This window comes from Ailuropoda melanoleuca, chromosome 2, assembly GCF_002007445.2.
Source record: "Ailuropoda melanoleuca isolate Jingjing chromosome 2, ASM200744v2, whole genome shotgun sequence".
Taxonomy (NCBI): domain Eukaryota; kingdom Metazoa; phylum Chordata; class Mammalia; order Carnivora; family Ursidae; genus Ailuropoda; species Ailuropoda melanoleuca.
Genome location: NC_048219.1, coordinates 149,165,925 through 149,187,891, shown reverse-complemented (window position 1 = coordinate 149,187,891; position 21,967 = coordinate 149,165,925). Strand labels below are relative to the sequence as shown.

The window sequence follows — 21,967 nt, the reverse complement described above, 5'->3', positions numbered from 1 at the left end:
TACGCGCCCCTCCCTCGGCGGCGTCCCACGCCCCCTTCCGGCCGGGGGCGCGCGGGGCGGAGCGGGGCGCGGGGCGCGCGGAGCCGGGCGCTGGGTCCCCCTCGCCTTAGCCTGCGGAGTGGGCGAGATTTGTTTGCTTGTTTGTTAGCGATCTTTGTTTCCTGTTAACTTCTCTCACAGAAAAACTGTGGAAAGGCCAAGCGCTTCTCTTCACCGCGTCAAAACAAGTGTCGGCTTGGGCTCGCTGACTTACTGTTGCTGAAGTCCAAGGAGTTGAGGATGAAGATGAAAAGAAAGGCGCGTAATTGGTATTTGTCACAATGTCAAAACTGGAGAAGACCAAACTTCGTGTAGTGCTACTTTCATGCTTAAAAAAGTTACTTATCGTGGTTTGTTATGTATGAAAATGAGAAAGAATGTTTAATCTGGAAATTCCACGTTGAAGTTGGACATAGAGAGATGAAGAAAAATAGAGCAAGGAATGGCTAGGAAAGTGTAGAAATACTTGCTTGGATTTTGTTGTTTATAGGATGCTACAAGAAACAAATGATGTCAAAGTTCAGAACTATTTTAAAAATGCATTTAGGCATTCCCTCCTCTTTCAGTGTAAGGACTATAAAACCAACTTATGATGATTTACTAGTATCTACAAGATCATATAAAAAATCCAGAATAACTTTCCAGAACCACCATTATATTCTGGGCCTATGTATATATACTGTGAAAATAGAAGGGGTGCTAGTACATTGATACTAGCATCTCATTGGCTTGAAATTTCACTTTATTCTTTTAAAAGACTTTTCAGTCTTCAAGAGTTCTATGGCAAAATGCAGCTAACAATTTAATGGTCCTTCCGAATAGGCTAGAGCCTAGTCCCCTGTAGGAAAAGTTAGCAAGAGAGTGAAGGAAGTAGCTGGAGAGGAGGCTGGGAAAGGGGTGGACAAAAGCCACACAGAACAAAATATGCCTTCTTCACAGTTTTATTCTGGGCCCTGAAAGACCCTCCCCTACTCATCTGGGGCTCCCAGCTTCAACTCCATTATCTCCACATGCTGTTGTTGTCTCTGTGTCCTTGCATCTTAATTTATTGCTGTTCTTTCTGTCCAATACCTTCATGAATTTCAAGATCCATCTGAGTCAGAGCTTTTCCTCAACCACATCTTTCCACAACTTCTGGTCACATCTCTCCCACAATTCCCTGATACACAGCTGAATGTTTAGGTCACTTATGTTGACACTGAATTGTGCAGTAAATAATATGACTGGCCTTTGGGGGTATATTTGACTTCCCAGCCACTGTGAGAGATTAAATAACATTTTTCTGTATTTTTGTACCACTTACATGTTTAGTAGAGTGCTAATCCCACCAGGAATGATGACTTCTGTTGAGGTGAATGTTCTGTTCTTTATGTTCTTCAGGATGGACAAGTGGATAAAATATTTGCTTTATGTTGTTTCTCTAAGGCCTATTATTTTTTTTTAAGATTTATTTTAGAGAAAGAGAGAACACTCCAGCATGAGCGGAGGGGAGGGTCAGAGGGAGAGTGAGAATCTTTTTTTTTTTTTTAAAGATCTTATTTATTTATTCGACAGAGATAGAGACAGCCAGTGAGAGAGGGAACACAAGCAGGGGGAGTGGGAGAGGAAGAAGCTGGCCCACAGCTGAAGAGCCTGACGCCGGCCGGATCCCATAACACCAGGACCACGCCCTGAGCCAAAGGCAGTCGCCCAACCGCTGTGCCACCCAGGCTCCGGAGAGTGAGAATCTTAAGCAGGCTCCACCCCCAACGCACAACCCCTTGGGGCTGGATCTCACCACCCTGAGATCACAACCTAAGCCTAAATTAAGAGTCTGGTGCTTAACTGACTGAACCACCCCGATACCCCTTTGAGGCCTATTATTTTTTATTTAGTTTTGTTGTTTAAATACTTTAAGACAACAAAGAATTTTTGAGAAAGGCAACAGTGAACCATATTTTATATTTAAAAACCAACCACCAGAGTCAAGCTATAAAGAAAGGGCTAGGAAGTCAAATACACCGTCAAAGGCCAGCCAGGTAACATTAGAATAGAATATAGAAATTGTTGAATCTCCAATTGCACAACTGTATGTTTTCTAATACATGATCGTTTTTAATGCAAAATGTTGAGGGTACAGAAATAGTAGGGAAGGAAATCCTTGAAACAGCAAGTTATTTTGAAATGTAAAGGGTTTTAATTTCAACTTTGAAATTTTAAAAAATGCCCAAGGTGTTTCATTTATTTAGTAATGAATGCCATAACACACATGAGGAGAGTCTAGTTATTTCCTTCTTCAAGGATTTTTTTTCCAAAAAGTACTGTATTGTAGACCAACTGCAATCCACACTGCAGAAACTCTGCATAAGGAATAATGCCTGATTCATATGCTTATAAAGTAGAGGAATAAACAAATTTATATTAGATGTAGATAATTTAATCCAGCAAATTGTAGTGGAAACAGTAGGGTCTTTGGTGTCAGACTGAAATTTGAAATCTGTTTCTGTGTCTTTCTAGTTTCATGGCCTAAGGGAAGACAGCTATTATCTCTGGCCATCACATGCCTCATCTGTGAAATAGCAGTCATGATAACAACCTTCCCAAACTGATGTAAGCATCACATGGAATCACATGGAAGTAGGTGCTCAGGATAGCTGCTGGAAATGTTAAATTGCAGAAGGCAAAAATCAATTTTATAATAGGGGGATTGTTCTTATACTGGTAAGTGAAATCTACATGCTTATGCAGATGAATTTTTTAAATGGCATAAATTCAGGCTAGGACAGAAAACATACTCTGGTTAGACAGTTTTAAATGGAATAGCTTATATCAGAAATGAAACATTATGCTTAGTTTAATTACTTTCGTTATTTTCTGCTTTTTCAGACCTTAACAAATGCCTCAAAATTACTAAAACAAGATTTACTATTGGGTAAGCTAAGGCATTTTGTTCTAGTTATTGCATTGTTCAATAATATTTATGCAATCAAAATTTTATTTTATGCATCAAAATCTTGATAATGCAGACTGATCAGAAAGTGGTAGTATTGCAGCTTACCAGATTTTCACCCCTTGTTAAGACAAAAAGGATCTGGGAGGTATAAGCTAAGTAGAATTGCAGATTAAATAAACAGCAGCATTTTATATTTCAATAAGATTGCCTGAGAAAAGAATTCTGTATGAAATAAGTTTGGAAAACACTATATATTATATCCCCACCTCTCGACCTCAATCCAGTCACAATGAATGTAAGAGATTTGAGAAGTAAATTCTCAAGATTTATTGGGAAAAAAAAAGAAGAAAACTGGTTAACTTCATTTTACCCGGTATTTCTAAAATTCACTTTAACATGAAATCTTTTGGGCCTGCTCAATATAGCTATTAACATTTCCAGGGATACCAGTGGAATAATTTGCAACAGGATAAAAGAGGATGAAAGGAAAATATTATTCAATGAATGAACTCTTTGAAAACTTTGAAGGTTTATTTACAAACCATATAAATGAACAATGAGGAAAGGTGGTTAGTCTGACTTAAGTTTTTTTCTGATATATTTCTTTAAGTCATTATTAATCATGAAAGTATTTCTAGTTGTGGATATTTTAAAGTAATAAAATTCATTTGTATAGTCTGTAACTTGAACATATGACTTATTCTTAGGGTTTTCCCACAATAGCAAAAATTCAGGGAGTATTATACTAGTTCGTTGTCCTCCTAAGTAAGCATTAATATAGCATAATAATCTATTTTGATTTCCCTTATTTTCTCAAGTGCACACCAGAAGGAGAAGCAGGTGTTAATACCACTGGAACTTTGCCTTGCAGATTATTTACATAATCTGGGTAAATTTACATATTTTCTAATTTGTGCATGTTGAAGACTTGTCATTTTATCACCCATTTCACTGTCCTCAGATCACAATTTCTTCAGTTTGCCACATAATGCTAAATTTACCCTATCCATGGTAAAACCTTGTAGATAGTTTATTATCTTTTCAGTGGCTCAATTCTTTGGTGTTTCTGAGCAACAGGTAAGAATAGCTCATCTATTCTTCATCAACAATTGACTGAGGCAAGATTATGTAACAGAATAAGCTTTATTTGGTCTGTTTCATGAATTCATGAAGGTTTAGTTCAGTCCTTTTTTCTTTTTCTTTTTCTTTTCAGTCCTGCCCTAAAATATTGTTTTTAAAGATCTCTGACATTTTGAATCATAAAAGCTTTGGAAGAGGTACATCTATTAATATTAAATACTCAGTCTATGCCACTTGATATTAAACATTTTTCTGCGTTACACAACAAAACAGGATGTCATTATTGCACTTCCCAGTTTTAACACTGTCCTATTACATGATCAATGTATTGATAGACATTTTCTTCTTATTTGAAGATTAATTTCTAGCTCATGTCACATATATGATTATTTCCTATCTGAAGCCATTTAGCAAGTTAAAAAGTTTTACAATGTATATATTTGGAATTATATATTCACATGTAAATCTTTCTACCTCATTTTATGAGAATCAGAAGAGGTTAGTGACTAGATGAACCATATCTAATACTGATATATCTTTAAAAGCTTTAAATGGTAATGATCTCATAGATGGTTCTTTAACACACATACACACAATGTCTTTTTTAAAAATAATTCTTATGTGTGCCTGAACCTGAATAAATATAAACTGCGCTGCCTCTCCCACCACATTTCCCTTCTCTAATCTCCTTTCTGCAGCTCCTTCATGCCCCACTCAGAACAAACACAATCTGCATTCAGAACAGGACCGTTTACAAGTTCAATGGAGTTATTTTGGGTGAGTCATTGAAAACACAGTACAAAACCTTTCCTCACTCACCAGAAATGCATTTTTAAAATAAAGCCAAAGTGAACAAGGCTTGGCAAGTTTGAGGGTGGACAAAATGGGGAGAGAGCGGGATTTCTGCCAGACTCAGACAGGATTTTACTAAACCATTTTTTGTCTATTCCTTACATTCAGCTCCACCAAATTTCTTACCATCACTAACCAAAACGTATAAGATTGAGCAGGTGGGACATCAAAACAAGGACACTTCAATTCAGCCACCACTGTGATACTGAGTAGAACCAGCAGATCCCTTATATCTTAGAGTTAGGTCCCCCTTTCTGTCATTCTTTAATTCAGAAGCTATAAGATATATCCACTGAATAATCTTGTTATTCTAATTAAATCAATCTTGACAAATTAATAATTATAGGCAATTTTTAGAAAGTTGTATATAAATCCAGTAAACAGTTCTTTAAAATTGCTTTTAAAATAAGAGAAGTTCCATAAGAGCTAATTAAAAAATAAAGTATTAAAGAAAATAGAGCTATAAAGACAGAAAATAATAAGCTAGTTCCTAAAAAACCTTTGAAATTGAATTAATATAATGAAAGTCTATACAATGGCTTGATGCATTTTAGATATTTAACAATCAGGTATTCATGATTTATGAATCAGTGTAGATTCTTCTTTATCTGTCTGTATAAATATTACTCACCCTTTATCCTGCAGAGAACTTTCTAGCAGAAATACAAGTAATAACTGTTCCACAACTTGGTACAAATCAGTTGAGGCTCACATCTCATGAATGAGGAGAAACCTAGAAAGAATCAATAAAGAGAGATTCTTAAACATATAATGATAATTCAGAATTCCTTTGCTATAAAATTTGATAGTCCATGAAAGCCACCTTTAACACAGGTGGACCCAGCAAGTCACTTTGTGGTAATTGATGCACCCTGTAGGTGGCCCTACAGTTAGAATTGTTCACAAAGGGTCTATCTCCAAGCTGCGGGGACAAGCCAGGTTCTACTAGATGGAACTATGCATATATTTTCCTTGAACTCCCTGCAAATTATCAGTTTCCACAAGTCAGGGTGACAATTGTTGGTTAAATGGAATGAAAACTCTGTGTTTGAAAGTTAATCTGGCTGTGAAAGCACTAGGGTCATAATAAACAAACACATATTTCCTGCTGTAGTTTAAGAGCATAGCCAAGAACTCTGGTTTCCCACATTTGGGGAATTTTTTCCTTTTCTTTTCTTTTATGGTTAGGCAATTGTTTTTAAATTATAAAATAAGTACTTATACAGCCTTCAAAGCTTATCTCAACTATCTAAGAATGATTTTATCACATTTAGTTATATTTAAGTATAATCAACAAATGATCAAAAGTTAAAGGGACTAAATATCTATTGATGGGAACCCAAAACTAAGAACTTCCCCACAATCTTATTTCAAATCAAACAGAAAAATGAAGCAACTCTCCATTAAAATTTCTTTGGAGCAGGCAAGAAAGGTAGCATATTTGGCGTGGATTACATTAGCACTAAATCAAGCAGCTTAAAGTTATGTTTATTAATAGACTGTTATTATATAAAAGAACTGCAGGGTAAAGGTCAACACACAGGTTGTTTTGGTTAATTTTTTAAAAATCCCCTGAGCCTGTGTCTTTCCAATTATTTTACTAGTCAGCCAAGTTGGCACCTTAAAACCTTTGACTACTGTAATTATAATAGTGCTGATATTCAATTTGGAGAAAGGCTGTTAGAAGAGCAATTATTTCAGTGGACCCAAGGAAATAACAATGTTGAAATTGAATACTTTTGATTGAGCACTTGCTTTGTGCCAGACACTGTACTTAGGGCGGGATTTACAGTGCCTCATTTAATAGAACTCTGTAAGGGATTGTATTATTCTCACTTTATATTAGGGAAACTGAGCTTCAGAGAGGTTAATACTTGCCCCAGGCCATGTACTAGTAAGTGGCAGGGTGGAACCAGAACTTTTCCCCTGCAAAGTCTATGCTCTCACCTAAGATGTGTGACTGTCTCCTAGTACTCCGGATCCACTGTTAGAGAAACATTAGTAATCACTTTGTTTGGACTGAGGAGATTCCTCACGTATAGCTGATGGGCAGAGCCTCAGTATGACTCAGAGCCGGAAGGTATCCTAGGGAGCCAATTACCTACTACAACTCCCTCATTTTACAAAAGGAGGGAAACTGAGCTCAGAAACTTTAAGTAGCCTGCTCAAGGTCAGCCATCTAGTTACTGACGGAATTAACTAGGGACAAGAATCCATATCTCAAAGCCCTGCAAACATTGATAAAGGCAAAGGTAGAAAAAACTGCTTTTATCAAGTGTTGTAAAAAAACTTAGAGAATGTAAAAACAAAGATTTTAGTATCTAGGCTTCTTAAGGGCATATAATATTATAATTTATCAGTAAAGGTGATACCCCTGGCCCAAAATTTGTAGCTGCACCTAGCTAGCCATCTTTCTGGGGAGGACTCAAGGTTGGTGACAGTGAAAATCTCTGCAAACTTGAGTATATTATTCAACTAATTTTTTAGTCCTTCTAGGATAACATCCTATATTCTATTAAGATACAAAAACCCAAAACCGTAGCATCCCTGGCCCAGCCACATTCTTGTACTCAAAACTTTTTCCGGGGGAATCACACTCATGATCAAGAAGAGATAATTTTTGCTTCTTAACCTAAAATCTGGTCTTCCAAGTAAGCTGTAATTGCCCAATGGGAGACCTGAAGTTTTAAGATTTCACCTTTTACCTAAGAACAATTTGAAATTCTATTTTGAAATGAAACAATATTCAGAAAGTTTTTCTGAAGGGTAAAATTCAGGCACTACTATGACTAATATATACTATATATGAGTATTTCAATATGTTAATAGTTAGCCATGACTTAAAGTAGACCAGCAAAAAGATGGGTGCCTTGATATTATCAAATGATTTCCAAAAAAGATGGTTTTTACAAGATCACTCTGATTTATAAATTGTCATCTGCCTATATTGATTCTCAATATGAGCAGTGATGTGAAATGAGATGTGTTGTTTCTAATAAGGAGTCTTCCCAGATATTAAGTACATCACCCTATGTTCTCTTTAGGAGAAACAGAAGAAATACCTTTTTACAATATTTGTTCCAAGAGGAGTTGAAATTACTGCGATATTTTATTCTAATCTCATGGGCACCAGGACTTGGATAACTAACAAAGTTTCTGTTTTTAACACTGGTTACTAGAAAATTGAAAGCCAAATGTGTGGCTCACCCATGGTAGATGAGTAAGTCATCATGGTATGCATCCTAAACCTTATTCATAGCTCTATTTTGTCCCCACCCTTTTTTTTCTTCTTTTTCTCCTTTTTTCCTTTCTCAAAATAATATTTTTTTCCTTTCTCAAAATAATATTTTATAATTTTTATATTCTTTTTCTGCACCATGACAAGGTATAGCTAAATATGTAAGAATATTATACAAAATTATGTTTATTATACAAATGCATATATCCATAGAGGAATATTAGAAAGGAAACAAAGATGTTCCATGACAATGACAATATTATGGCTTTTTTATATTCCAAACTTTTTGAAAGTGTATTTACAATTTAGGGAGAAAAAGTTATTTGAACTTTAAAAACTAGCTATTTATTCCAGAGATAGAAGTACGGGAAATATTTACAACTCCTCTCACACACACACACACACAATGTATTTCAGTTTGATTATCTTAAGGCAAGTAAGGAACTGTCATAAAGTCAGGTTGGAATGGTAATTGAGCGCCAGATTTCAAAGGCCTTGGTGTGCTATTCTAAGATTGTGTTATTGCAAGTGGGAAGTTAGAAGCACCTTTCGGTTTTTAACTAAAGTGCTTTATTGAAAGATAACTAGTAATTATATAGCTGAAAGGGTCAGGCATGGGAAGTTGTTAGGCAAGGGAGCCAGTTAGGAGGCTTATTAGTATGGGGGTAGGGGATGTGGAGGTTAATAAAGACTCAAGTTAGACTGGTGGGAATGGGGGTACAATCAGATTTGACAAATTGGAAATGGGTGGGAAGAAAGAAATAGAATGATCTTCAAGGTTTTTCCTACTGTAGATACATACATGTATAGGTATTGGTGTCATTCAAATGATAGAGAATTTAGGAAAATTCGGTATTTGGCATTAATTTGTTTAGGAGTAAGACACCAAGAGAGAGGAAAGGAAATGAGTTCATTATAAGACATATTATATATGAGGTGCTTACAAATCATACTGATGGAAATGTAGCCCCAAACATTTAAAAATACAGTACAGAGCTGAAACTCTGGATGAAAGTTTGACTTAAATATTGTAAGATATGTGTGTGCTTGGACTCACTAATACTACACAGCCATTTTTCTATTTCCCAAGTAAAAGATTTCCCAGTCTACCAAAGCAGTAGTCATCAATGACTTCTAAAGTGCTAAATCCTCTGGTTCCTTTTCAGCCCTCATTTTATAGTTATCTTTATAGCTTTTGCAGGACTGACTATTCCTCTCATTTCTTACTTGATCTTACATTTTCCTCTTCTCCTACTTCTCAGTATCCTTCACTGGTTTCCATTCTTTTACCAGCTTTATTGTTGTGTTCTTGAGAGTTCCTGTCTATTAAATTTACACACTCTGACTGAGATGGAGAAGACTAAGAGTGGAGAAGTTTGGGGTGAAACAAAAGTTTATTGAACGTGTTAAGAACGTGTTAAGTTTGAAAGCGTAGACATCCAAGGGGATATGTTGTGTAGGCATTCAGTACATGAATATAGAGTTCAAGGGAAAAATCTGGACTGGAATATAAATTTAAGAGTCATTAGCACATAAATAGTATCTATAGTTAAATAACTAATTGGGGCCAGCAGGGGGGAATTGCTGAAGAATGGTAAGAAGAGATGTCTGAGGATAGTGCTTGGAGTGCTCCACATTTTAAAGGCAAATAAATGAGAAGAATCCAGCAAAAGAGGCTAAGAAAGATCAACTAGTGCAACTAGCCAAATGGGAAGAGAACTAAAAAAAGTGGTATCTTGAAGGCCACTGAAAAGAAGGTTTTAAAGAGGAGGAAGTGATCAACTCTACCAACTTCCTGAGGAGTCGATTAAGATGAAGACTGAGAATTGACCTCTGGGTTTGGCAGTACAGATGTTATTGTTGCCCTTGACAATAATTGCGTGGAATAGCAAACAGTGAAGCCTTGATTGTTGTAGGACTCTGTGGGGCCGGTTTCTTTTTGGGACACAAGAAACAACAGGGGCAGTCAAACTAAAACAAATAATTGGATAAAATAGAACAAAAGAGCAAGAAAACCATTATATAGATATATGGCCATTCAAGATTATGATTATCTATGTCCAGATAACGTTGGGGAAAAGCCAGGTTCTAAAGTATTGACCCCTGTGAGTTTATTTCCACTTAATTTTAATATTAGCCCTTCTTGTAATTACTGTCATTTGTCAAGAACAGTCATGAGAGAGGTAGAGATAGAAACAGTAAATGTAGACATCTGATGAAGAGAAGGATGAAGATAGGAAAATAGCTAAAAGGAAAAACAGAGTTGAAGAAGGATTTCTGGTTATTTTTTGAGGAATAAACCATGTTTATTGGCTAAAGACAAAAGCAAGTAGGCAGAAAAAGGTTAAATATACACAGAAAAGGTTAGGTATTTGAGGGATAAGATCTTGAGAAAGGGAGGAAAATTTATTTCATTTAGGTCATTTCTTTCTTTTAGATTGGGAAGAGATACAATGTACCAATGTAGTTAAATTTTCAGGAAAAGATAATTTTTTTTAAAGATTTTATTTATTTATTTATTTATTTATTTATTTATTTATTTATTTATTTGACAGAGAGAGACAAAACACAAGCAGGGGGAGCAGCGGGCAGAGGGAAAGGGAGAAGCAGGCTCCCCGCTGAGCAGGGAGTCTGATGTGATGTGGAGCTTGATCCCAGGGTCCTGGGATCATGACCTGAGCTGAAGGCAGATGCTTAACCCACTGAGCCACCCAGGCACCCCCAGGGGAAGATAATTTAGTTCACACCATAAGAAACAGCAGGAAAGGTGGAGAAGGAGGGGAATAATGAAGGGGGGGTAAATAGAAGGGGGAATGAACCACGAGAGACTATGGACTCTAGGAAATAAACTGAGGGCTTCAGAGGGGAGCGGGGTGGGGGATTGGGATAGGCCGGTGATGGGTATTAAGGAGGGCACATATTGCATGGAGCACTGGGTGTTATACACAAATAATGTATCAGGGAACACTGCGTCAAAAACTAAGGATGTACTGTATGGTGACTAACATAACATAATAAAAATTATTTAAAAAGATAATAATAAAGTAGTTCACACCTAATGTATATATGCTCTGAGAATTAGGCCAGATCATCTGCTAAAGTAATGGATCATGAGCTGGTTGGAGAATTTAAAAGAGTAAAGGTTTGGCATAGCTGTTATTAAAAATGGAAACAAAAGTATAGGAGAGAAGTAAAATATTTATTTAATCATTATATACTCCTCTAAGCACCTTAAAAATATCAGCTCATTTATTCATCGTGATATGTCTGTGAGATATGCTGGACTATTATTCCCTCTTTGCAGATGAAGAAAATGAGGCACAAAGTGGTATGCTATTTTTCTAAGGGTACCCAAGTAGTAAGTAGAAGATCCTGGAACTGGGCTTCTGTGGTCTAGCTTCAATATCCATGCTCTTAACTCCTTTACGATTCTGACTGACAGTGGCCTAACTTTACTTAGCAGGTTTAGGTACATAGGTGTTGAATTTCAAAAGACAAAATTTAACACACATCCAGGATAGGAGCTCAGGGGTTGAGTGTGATGGAAGTTGAGATTAGTTGATGAGATAAGCCATGGCATGCAGGGTTAGATGGAAGACATAGGGCAGGAGGGAAAGAATCCGGGTCATGTAGGGGCTCAGAGACTTGAATCTTTGTTCTATTCTTAAGGTTTAGATTCCTTTGAAATCAAATAGTTTGATAGAAATAAGGAAGAAGGATCACTGAAAACAGCAGGAGCTCAGATTAAGAGAGTAACATTGTGAAGTTAATTAAGAGGGATAAAGAGTGGCTGGGGATGGCTTAGGTAGCATTGGAGTGTGGCACTGGTAGTAGATCACTGAAGTCCAAAGAAGTTAAAGGCCTGTGCAGCAGAAGAGGTCAAGAAATGATGAGTCTAGGGTGTTGGGTGGGGCACATCTATAAATATTGAAGTCAGTTATGAATCACTCAAGATGAGACAGGAAATGGGGTGGAGAAAACGGCTGCAGAAACCAGTGGATTGCAATGTGAATGTGATGAGGGAATGAAAGATGGCATAAGAGAGAAAAGACAGACATAATGAACATATTCCAAGCAGTGGAGTCATATAGGCCAAACTTCCCTATAGCCACCTGCCTCTGGGAGTATGATAGGGAAACCAGAAGTGCCATGCCACTACGATGCCTAAACTGGCAGCATTCCTGAAGAGCTTTTTAAAGAGATTGAACCGTTGAAATGATTAAAGTTTTAAATTACCTCAGAGGTCCAACACATTAGTAAAGTAAATATTAACGCAGATTAGTTTATCTAGCCCATATAAAACCATTATCATTTAAGTACAAATATGGCCCTACAGATATTTTAAGTTTTCAAAGGTGGGAGAGTGGAAGGAGGAAGAGAACATAGGAAATTGAGGTATAGTTTGGCCCTGTATAATGTGAACAACTGACATAAAGGAGGAGGAAAGAACCAGCAACCATGAACATGGAGAACCTCTTGTATGTGCCCTAGGGGTAATGTGGAAAGGGGAAATGTGCAAAGGAGCCATACTCTTCCCTTAGTTCAGAATTCTCAATAAAAATTGTTATTTTTGATGCGGTGAAAGGGGCTTTCCGAGTTCCAATGAAGAGACACAAAAACAAAAAATAAATTTTTACAGAAAAGAAATCCTATCCCTAAATCAGGCAGGCTGAACTATATACTTTGAGATAATTTAACTACTTAATATTAGAGGAAATTATGTTTCAATCAACAGCAATTCAGATATTGTTGGTTACCTACCAATACACCACTCCTCCACCTTCTTCCTTGTTATGCCACAGAATCCTTGTTATGCCACTGGATGTGGCATCTACATATGACACCAAGAGATAAGGCAGCCATCTTGTGACCGACCGTAAGTGGAGCTAGCCTAGAAAGAAAAACCAAGATGCTAATAAGTTTCCCAGATTTAGGAAACAATAACTCAGGGACCCAGCTAAATATGAAATTTCAGATAATGAGTTACATCACAAGGGATATATACCATTTAACTAAAATTCAAATTTAACTTGATGTCCTGTATTTAATCTGACAAGCTAGATACTCAGGATGACAAAATGGAAAGTTAGATAGATCCTGTCATTGATGAAGTAATTGAGCTGCTGAATTAGCCAACTCTGGGACCACCTTAACTCAAAACATTTTAGTATCAGATAAATCTTCTTTAGTGTTAAGCCAGTTCTTATTGCATTTTCTGTTACTTAGAGCCAAAGGCATCCTAACTAACACAGTTTTGTCAGCCCTCTTACTGAGCAAGTCAATACACATATTGTTCATCCCTAAGTATCAACTTACAAATTCTAATTAGTATTTTCAAAAGGTTTCTTTGTGAAAGTTCTTTAGTATGAAATACATCTATGTTGTCAGAATTCAAAGTTTTCCATCTTTGTGTAATATTCCATAAAAGTTATTTTCGTGAAATGTGTAACATGAAATGCCTTTCTCTGCACAGTTTAGCTGGATTAGATGATCTCTAAGGTCTATTCTAGTTCAGAAAATACTAGTTATTATAGAACAAAAGTAGATGTGAAATAAAGATAGGCACCTAACAATAAGGCCATACAACAAAAATTATCCAGTGTTAAAGTTAATTATGTAACAAAGGGCTTCTTCTGACGGTAGTTGATTGTTTAAAGAATTAGCAGAATTATATTCATAATACCACCACTATGAAAAACTAATGCAACAACTTTGATGTGATGTTTCTTGAGTTACAAATAGAAATTAGAATGAAGTCTTTCATCCATATGAATTTATAGCTTTTATTATTAATATCCCAAAAGTACACAGTAATCTTGGGCAAAAGAAAACAAGATAAATGATGGAAAATTTCTAAATGATTATATTCACAGGCTGTGTGGCTCTGGAAGCCCCAAAAGTTGGCATTTTCCATCTGTTTCCAGTGGCTTATCAGAGGCTTGCATCAGTTTGTCCAGGCTCTTAAAATTCTGTTTTTTTACTCAGAGTCTAACCACAGTGATTGGAGAACAGAGCGATCTTTACATGAATTGACCTCCCCTGGTCAATGGGAAAATGGCTTATGCTACCAGGCAGGAACTCTTTACATGGTGGTATTTGTTTGTGTGCGTGTGTGCACAGTTCTGCGAGTGTGTGTGCACACTTATGCTTGTGAGGCAGAGGTTATTAGATCAAGAAGCCTCTGCTTTTTCCCCCATGCTCATGCACAAGGCAGATCTAGCTGCACAAAACCAGAGCAGCACAAGTCAGTTTTCAGAGCTGTGAAATGAAGTGAGGTTACCGAAACATTTATAATCAGCATTATCTGGCATATCAGTACTCTACAAAATTATGTTCTGATCTGAAACCAGCCATCTCGCCACTCTCCTCTCCTGCCTCTCCTAACAGTCTTATTTAAATGCAATTCATCTCTCTTTCCAAGCCTGCTTTCTAAGAAAAACAAAAACACTGCAGTTATAGAAGCCGTTCATTTTAGAATACTGTCCAGTTACCACTATTCTCCCTCAAGCATACCTCCTGACAGACTTCCCATGCCTACCTCTCAACAAGCATATCACAGTATTTATCCAGCAAAACCAGGTAACTCCCTAGAAGGAAAAAAATTTGCTCCTTAAAAAAAATAATTTTCTCTGTATCAGATTTTAGAAAGGGGAACCATGGCATGTGCGTGCATGCATAGCCACAGACCTCTGCAATGAACTTGGGAAAAGAAAAAGAAAGGAGGGAAGGAAACATAACATTTTCAGCTGGGTGGTCTGAAAACACTAGAGATGAAAAAATGTATTTAGAATTAAAAATATTTTTTGTGAGATAATTTTCATTTGAGATCTGTTTTATGTATATATAGGATGTATTACTTTTAAAAAATGGTTTATGTTTTCCCCTAAAAATTAGTAATCATACTATGAACTATCCAAAGACCGTTCATTGATTTGACCTTGGCAGGATATTTCCAGCTCATTGACTAGTTTTTTATATTACTTGTTTTTTTGTACTAGGTAAAAATGTCTGTGGATGTCCATTATTGCATATGTGATTTTAAATCTATAAAAACGGGCACCTAGGTAGCTTAGTTGGTTAAGTGTCTGACTCTTGATTTCAGCTCAGGTCATGATCTCATGGGTCATGAGATTAAGCCCTGTGTGGAGCTCTATGCTGAGCCCCTGTGTGGAGCTCTATGCTGAGTGGTGAGTACGCTTGCATACACACACACACACACACACACACACACACACACTCTCTCTCTCTCTCTCTCTCTCTCTCTCTCTCTCAAATAAATAAATCTTTAAAAAAGTAAATCTATGAAAACAATATAGCATCTTTTGATACTTCCACCACCAGAATTTAAGGCAGTAAAAGAAAAGTGCCTTGAATATTCAGAATACACTGCCAGCTTATTAGCACAAAAGCACATGTTGAGTAACAAAGGTAGTACCCATTGCTCCTTTTGCATACTTTAAATTCAGTGTCCTCTTCTATTGCCTTCAAAGTACTTCTTCAAAATAACCACATTCTACCAATTCAAGCTTATATATCACTGGCACAAACACTCCTCTCCATTTAGATCTAGCTTCCTCTTCAAAAAACATGCTTTCCCCTCCTCAGCTCTGTCGTTCCCTCCACCAGGAATGTCATTTCCTTTATCTCTACTCTTACTTGAGCACCTCATTTCCAGAAAGCTTTTTCAGAGTTTTTTGCCCATATGGTGCTCTTACTGTCAGCGTCCATACAGCATTCCATTGTTCCGGTTTCTGTTAGTTTATTCTTATGCTTTTCTGTAGACTCCACCTGTCCTTGTATTCTGAAACACATTGGAAGTTCCTCTACCAAACTTTGTTTATTCATTGTTCATTTCTGTAGGATTCAAATTTCTAGAACCACCAAGTCAATAACCAAAGTATAAAAAAAAAAGAATAAAGGTTTTACTTGTACAGAAACTACATTCAGAACCCCTCTTCCCTTATTTTGAAATGCAATTTCTAGGTGTTTCTCATGGTAGCTACTAACAGTGACATCATTTCAAATTTGGGTCCCCATAATATCCCCCCTCTTTTCTTCCCATGGTTCACAAGATAATACAGTGGTTTTCAAAATTTTTTTTTTTTTTTTTTTTTAGGAATAGAATTTGTTTTTTCTTTTCAAGCTCATTCTTACCCAGGATTTCAAATATGTCAAAGAGATGCAAGCTGAGCAACTCTTGTTAAAGAGAATGTATTGTGTACGCGGAACGTTAGGGTCCTATCTGCCTAGCCCTATGCAGTCCCACCACTGGCCCCTGTTGCTCCTTGGAGGAACTCTGGAGGCCTTTGTAGAAAGGGCAGAAACCCTGGCCTTGGCTCTGCTGTCTTCTCTCTGTTAAGCTTGAGCAAGTCCCTTTCCTCAACCTTAAAAACAATGAACTTGATCTTCAGAGACCATTCATTGAAATTACAAAGCACCACACTCAAAACAAATGAAAAAAAAATCATGCCTATTTTGGTGTTCTATTGTTGTATTTGGTCATTGCTTTTAGATACTTTCTTAGGACAAAAACTGGTTGATGTTTGATAAAAATTAGTACTGAGGGTTGGTTATAGATTTGAACTATTTTTTTTTTTTGGTTTATCTAGATTCTGCTTTGTGAGTACCTTTTATTATCAGCAAATTTCAGTTTTGAAAATTCTAGTTTGTGGTAGCATTTCAAAAAAAGAAACCAAAGTTTGCATTCAACATTCACAACTTCTAATCTTTTGTATTCCTTTAAGAAAGCAAGCAGTGTAACATAATGTTCCTACATAGAAGCAATCTGGTATAAATATCATAGATATTTGTTTTGGCAGGTGTTCATTTACAGAATGTGTGAAGAAATATGCAAACTCAGTATCAGGAAAATACCATTAAATAGTACTATCATTCTAGTTAATAAAATATATTGGTGAACTTGGGACATTTCATTTTGACTATATTTTTAGAACTATTTCTATGGGGCACTGATTCATTTGTAAATGGAAAAAGTCAGGCAAAATATCAAAACAGTAAGTACTACTTGATTCCAAGCAAACTGTTAAATAAACTGTTGCTGCTTTTAACTGCAGAGTACTTAAATCTAACTGCTGTCTATAATTTTTTAAGAATTCCGGCTTCCCCAGCAGATGAACTTGACGCAGCTATCAGTATAAAAGTCCCTTACCTGTTAGTTTGGCTTATTCAAAACAGTTTTTGATGCTACTTATCTTTCTACCAAAATTTTTCATTTTACAAAATGAATTTATACCATGAAAAGCTCAATTAAAAAACCCATTCAACTTGCGTGTTTGTGTGTATGTGTATATGTATATAGACATATAATTTTAGAAATATTTATTGTTAAAGTCTCTTCTAGTGAATTAAGCTTTGCAAATAAAAGTAGTATATTTAGACAAGTTATTGAAAATTTAATTTGTTTTTACCATAGTGCCCTCATTACTAAAAGGTTACATAAAATTTTAAATACACTTAAATTAAGAATCATTCAGTCTATGCACATTTTTATTCATTCAATAAATAGTTATGTTGTACTCTGACCCAGATAGGAATTGAGTACTGAGGTTTTGTTTCTGATACCCAGGAACTTGCAAACTAATGAGGATCATAATGTGGAACTACAGTATAATTATCATTTTAGTTAATCAGGCAAGTGTTTTAACATACCACTTAAAGAAATGTCAAAAAGCAAATGAGGTCTGAAATGAATCAAAGGAGAACTTTTTTACCTGGAGAAGCAGTGAGGGATTCCTAGTCATACTTTCTTTCCCTCCTCCTGCAGAACCAACATCAACCAGCTTTAAAAGCATTATTATGGGGGGGGGGCGTCTGGCAAGCGTGAGAATAGTGATTTTGATTTGAGAAAGTCTGAAGTAGAAGGAAAGGGTAAAGAAGTAAGATAAGGGGGAAAGGAACTAACATTATGGAATACTTAGCAATTGAGCTTTTTATGTCTATTATGACATTGTGTTTCTTCTTAGAGGGAACTTGCTAGAAAGCTATTGAAACCACTGAGGTGGTAGAAGAACCTGGACAAATAGACTACAGTTCTTTACCTTGGCTCTATTCAACCCTGCTCCTATTAACCAGTCTTTGAGGGAAAAGTATCTAGCACCAAACTAATGGAGAATGTCAAGTAAGATTTTCTTTCAAACTGTATTCATGCCTTGAATTTAGTGGGTCATCAATGTGTTTATTTGGTTTAATTAAGCAAAATAAGGAAAAATGAGTAAATAAAGGTAATGCAAAAAAATAAAGGTAATGTTCAGAAGATATAGAACGGGTTTTGGGGCTAGAAGCCACCCATTAAGCTCTTACTCATTGGTAAGGCATGCAAGAATTATAATTATTATAATTATAGAGTGTAAAAGGCCCTTAAACCAGTGCTTCTCTGTAGCTTACCCACAGAGCATTGAATGTAACCTATAGATGATCTACTGCCATGAAATTGTTAGATTAAAACACTAAAAATATTATTTTTTAAGCAGGATGTTGGGGAGATGGTTTCCCATTAGAAACAAAGGAATTTGAACATATAATTCTAATATACGTAAGTTTCCTTAAGAAAGAATACCTGGAAGGAGGAAGTAGGGGTGATTTCTCTCAATTGTTAATGAGGTGATTTTCCTTAAAAGTATACACTACCTATAGGCACATCTGACTTCCCCAGGCCTGGGGCATACATTATATTTAGGAAGATTAGGACCTATGCCTCACAGTTAATGAGTACCAGCTTGTACATCTAAGGGTACTGATTGTTTGGGGCCAGGATGTACAACATTGTGTACAAGCATTTGTGCTGCCTCTTCTTGACTTGTATTTTCATGGCTAGTAGAAGAGAACTTCTTCAACTTTATTCCCTTAAAATCAGGGCCCTTAACCTCTACCCAGTTCTACATTCCAGCCTAGCTGACCTCTTGTAGATACCAAACATTCTGTGTCCTTTGCATGCAGAACATCTTCTCCACTCGTTTGCCTGCTGTTTCCTTTGCTTAGGACACTCTCCACCACACCCAAGCCCTGATCTAATTCCCGCCCACACTTCAAGACCTGGTTTAGCCAGTAAACTTCTATGGAAGGCATCCCCAGCCCTTCCAGGCTCGGTTAAGTACACTTTTACCTGTGCTTCCAGATGACTTTTACAGAATTGTCCATTCACTTCTTGTTTTTTTCTATTTAAAGTGTTATCTTGAAGAGAGGGCCAGTATCCATTATCATATCTCCAGCAATACAAAAGCAAGGAGGCAGTCTGGAAATAGAGTGAAGATCTTGGACTTGCTAAGGCTATAGCACTTGATAGCTGTGTTACTTTTGACAGGTATCAATCTCTCTATAGTTCAATTTCATCATCTATAAAATATGTGTAATACCCTGCAGGATCATTAATAAGTACTCAAATAAGTAATTGGTACCTTTTGTAAGCGCTTTACATGTATTATCATTTATCCTCTGTACAACCCTATGAGGCAAGTAATGTTATAGTTCATATTTTATAGTTCATATTTTATTCATATTTTATAGTTAAACTGAAACATAGATTAAGTAACTTGTCCACAAATACTCAGAATAAGAGCATAACCAGGATTTGAACCTGGGCAGTCTAACTTCAGAGCACTCATTCATGCTAAACTGCATTTCACTGTTTTCAGTTCGACTAATATAAGGATATTGTATTTTGATGATCTTCATCTTCATGTATTTTCATCTTTCCGCAAGTCTCATGAGGCAGTACTTTTGCTTTCTATTTAAAGAAAATTGTGTAAATTCAGAAAGGATTGTAATTAGAACAATTCCTTCTTAAAATGTGCATTTTATTCCAATTTGAAGAGCAATATCAAATATTTAGAATAATTGCAGTTTTCTTTTTTTTATAATAATATTTTCTTATTATATTATGTTAGTCACCATACAGTACATCCCTGGTTTTTGATGTAAAGTTCGATGATTCATTTGTTGCATATAACACCCAGTGCACCATGCAATACGTGCCCTCCTTACTACCCATCACCAGCCTATCCCATTCCCCCTGCAGTTTTCTTATCTTAACCCATTAGTCTTTATCATAGGCCTTAATATACAAATGCATTAAATTCTTGCTTCACTTCTAGTTGGACCTTGATAGTAATGCTCTCATTTAAATTATTACCTCCTTAGGCTCACAAATTATCCTAGTATGTCTAGGAGGCCCCAGGCTCACTCAGGCAGGAAGCCAAATCCCTCTACTTTCTGCTCTTATTATTCCTTTTGTCAGTGTATTTGTTCTAAAAATCTATTTCCACAGTTATTGATTCTTATTTCTGTTTGCAGAGAGAGATTATGTCCCAGTAGATCTGCAGATAGGAGATTAAACAAACATACAAACTGTGCTAAGAATCAAAACTCCCCTTACATTAAAACTCTTAGTTCTAAACAACCTCTCTTCCTTTAAAACAGGAGTTTAACTTTTCTTGAAGAGATCAGATAGTTGTGGTAGTCTTGAATGCGAAAGTCATTGGAGAGGTCATGCTGTAGTCATTGGAGAGCTATTGATGATAGGACAGTATGGTGTAAAACACCTCACAAAGATTCAGCTGTCAGGGGTCAGGAGGGACTTGGAAGGGACTTAGGAATTGAGACTGAACTCAATGACTGTTGCAACATGGCAGATGCAGGTGTTCTCACTTGTGGAGAGACAGAGAAAATGCAGAGGGATGCTTTTGAAAAATAGCGTGAAGCAAGAATGCACATACTGCCTGACATATAGGAGTCCAGGCAAGAGGGAAAGGGAAAAGCCGTGTTTTCTCTGCTTTAAGGCTGAGTGACCAAAAGATGATATAAACAGAAATGAGGAGAGCTGATCTGGGCAGCAGGCATGGAAAGTGGTTCAGGGTGCTGGACAAGAAAAGAAGAGAGAAGCAAATAATCCAACTATAGACATGTTTTGTATAATGGCACTACATCTGTATCATTGATTTTTCAAACAAAAGCAAGATTGAGTTGAAAATTAATACAATCTAAAAACATCTTATTAAAATTCTTTTTCTCCTAATTTCTAAATCATCAAAAACATGAGTCATTAACTCTTTAAAAAATAGGACATGTAATTTAGTCCTCTACAAAATTGAGAATGCTTTTAAAAATATCCAGCAAGTATTGAGACATATCATGTGACAGTTCTTTCTAGAAGGGACATTTAAAAATTATTTCCCAAATCCTCCTATGGTCCTCATGTAGGTACTCTGTCTAGTGAATGAATGAATGAGAATATAGTCAGTGGGCAGTTACTTTTAAATTGTACAAAAGTGATAAAAAAAAAATAAAGATGTTAATTTTGGAGCTGTCCACACATTAGTGACAATTAGTCAAGAAAACACTAAGGGAGCAAGACCCAATACAGTAGAGCAGAGGGTCTGGAAATATGTCTCGTATTACACCTAAATTTAATGTGTGGAGAGAAGAGTGAAAGCCAAGGTACAAGGTTGAGTAATGCCATAGAAATGAAATAGTATAAAGAATAAAGGGTAGACAGTGGTGGTAAATGCAGTAGAAGACCAGGAGGGGAAGGCTAGAAAAAGTTGCCAAGTATGTGGGCATTCTAGTGGAAAAGCCAATGAGGAGAATGGAAACTGTGTTAAAATAACAAAACGGAATATATGCATAAAGAAACTGTGTTGTACAGTTGGGCTTTTGGCAAATGTCCCATTCCCACAATTTATAACATTAGTTTGGTTCACAAATGCAGGTAATTGCAGATCAGCCCTTACCTGCAATCTGCACCCTAACAATATGTATAGTTTGCTTAAATTCTCTGTGCAGCTAGCCATGTATCATTGTGCCAGTCACAA

The 21,967-nt window shown here is 36.4% G+C and overlaps 3 long non-coding RNA genes across 5 annotated transcripts in view; 2 read left to right on the top strand and 1 right to left on the bottom strand.

Moving 5' to 3' along the window:
• Positions 1–24: 24 nt before the first annotated feature.
• LOC117801109 overlaps positions 25–21,967 on the bottom strand; it is a 39,233-nt gene continuing 17,290 nt past the window's right edge. For both annotated transcript variants that reach the window (XR_004623520.1, XR_004623521.1), the window contains exons 2-4: positions 12,903–13,032; positions 5,535–5,636; positions 25–258 (exon numbers count right to left, since the gene is read on the bottom strand). This is a non-coding gene — a long non-coding RNA (uncharacterized LOC117801109). The remainder of the gene's footprint in view (positions 259–5,534; positions 5,637–12,902; positions 13,033–21,967) is intronic.
• On the top strand, positions 207–3,170 carry LOC117801108. The gene is made up of 3 exons (XR_004623519.1): positions 207–308; positions 2,536–2,628; positions 2,905–3,170. It is a non-coding gene; the product is annotated as an uncharacterized LOC117801108 (long non-coding RNA).
• Positions 3,790–21,967, top strand: part of LOC109490086 — a 44,144-nt gene continuing 25,966 nt past the window's right edge. Inside the window, exons 1-2 of one of the 2 annotated variants that reach the window (XR_002143293.1) lie at positions 3,790–3,860; positions 4,750–4,828. This is a non-coding gene — a long non-coding RNA (uncharacterized LOC109490086). The other variant, XR_004623518.1, reaches the window with a different exon arrangement.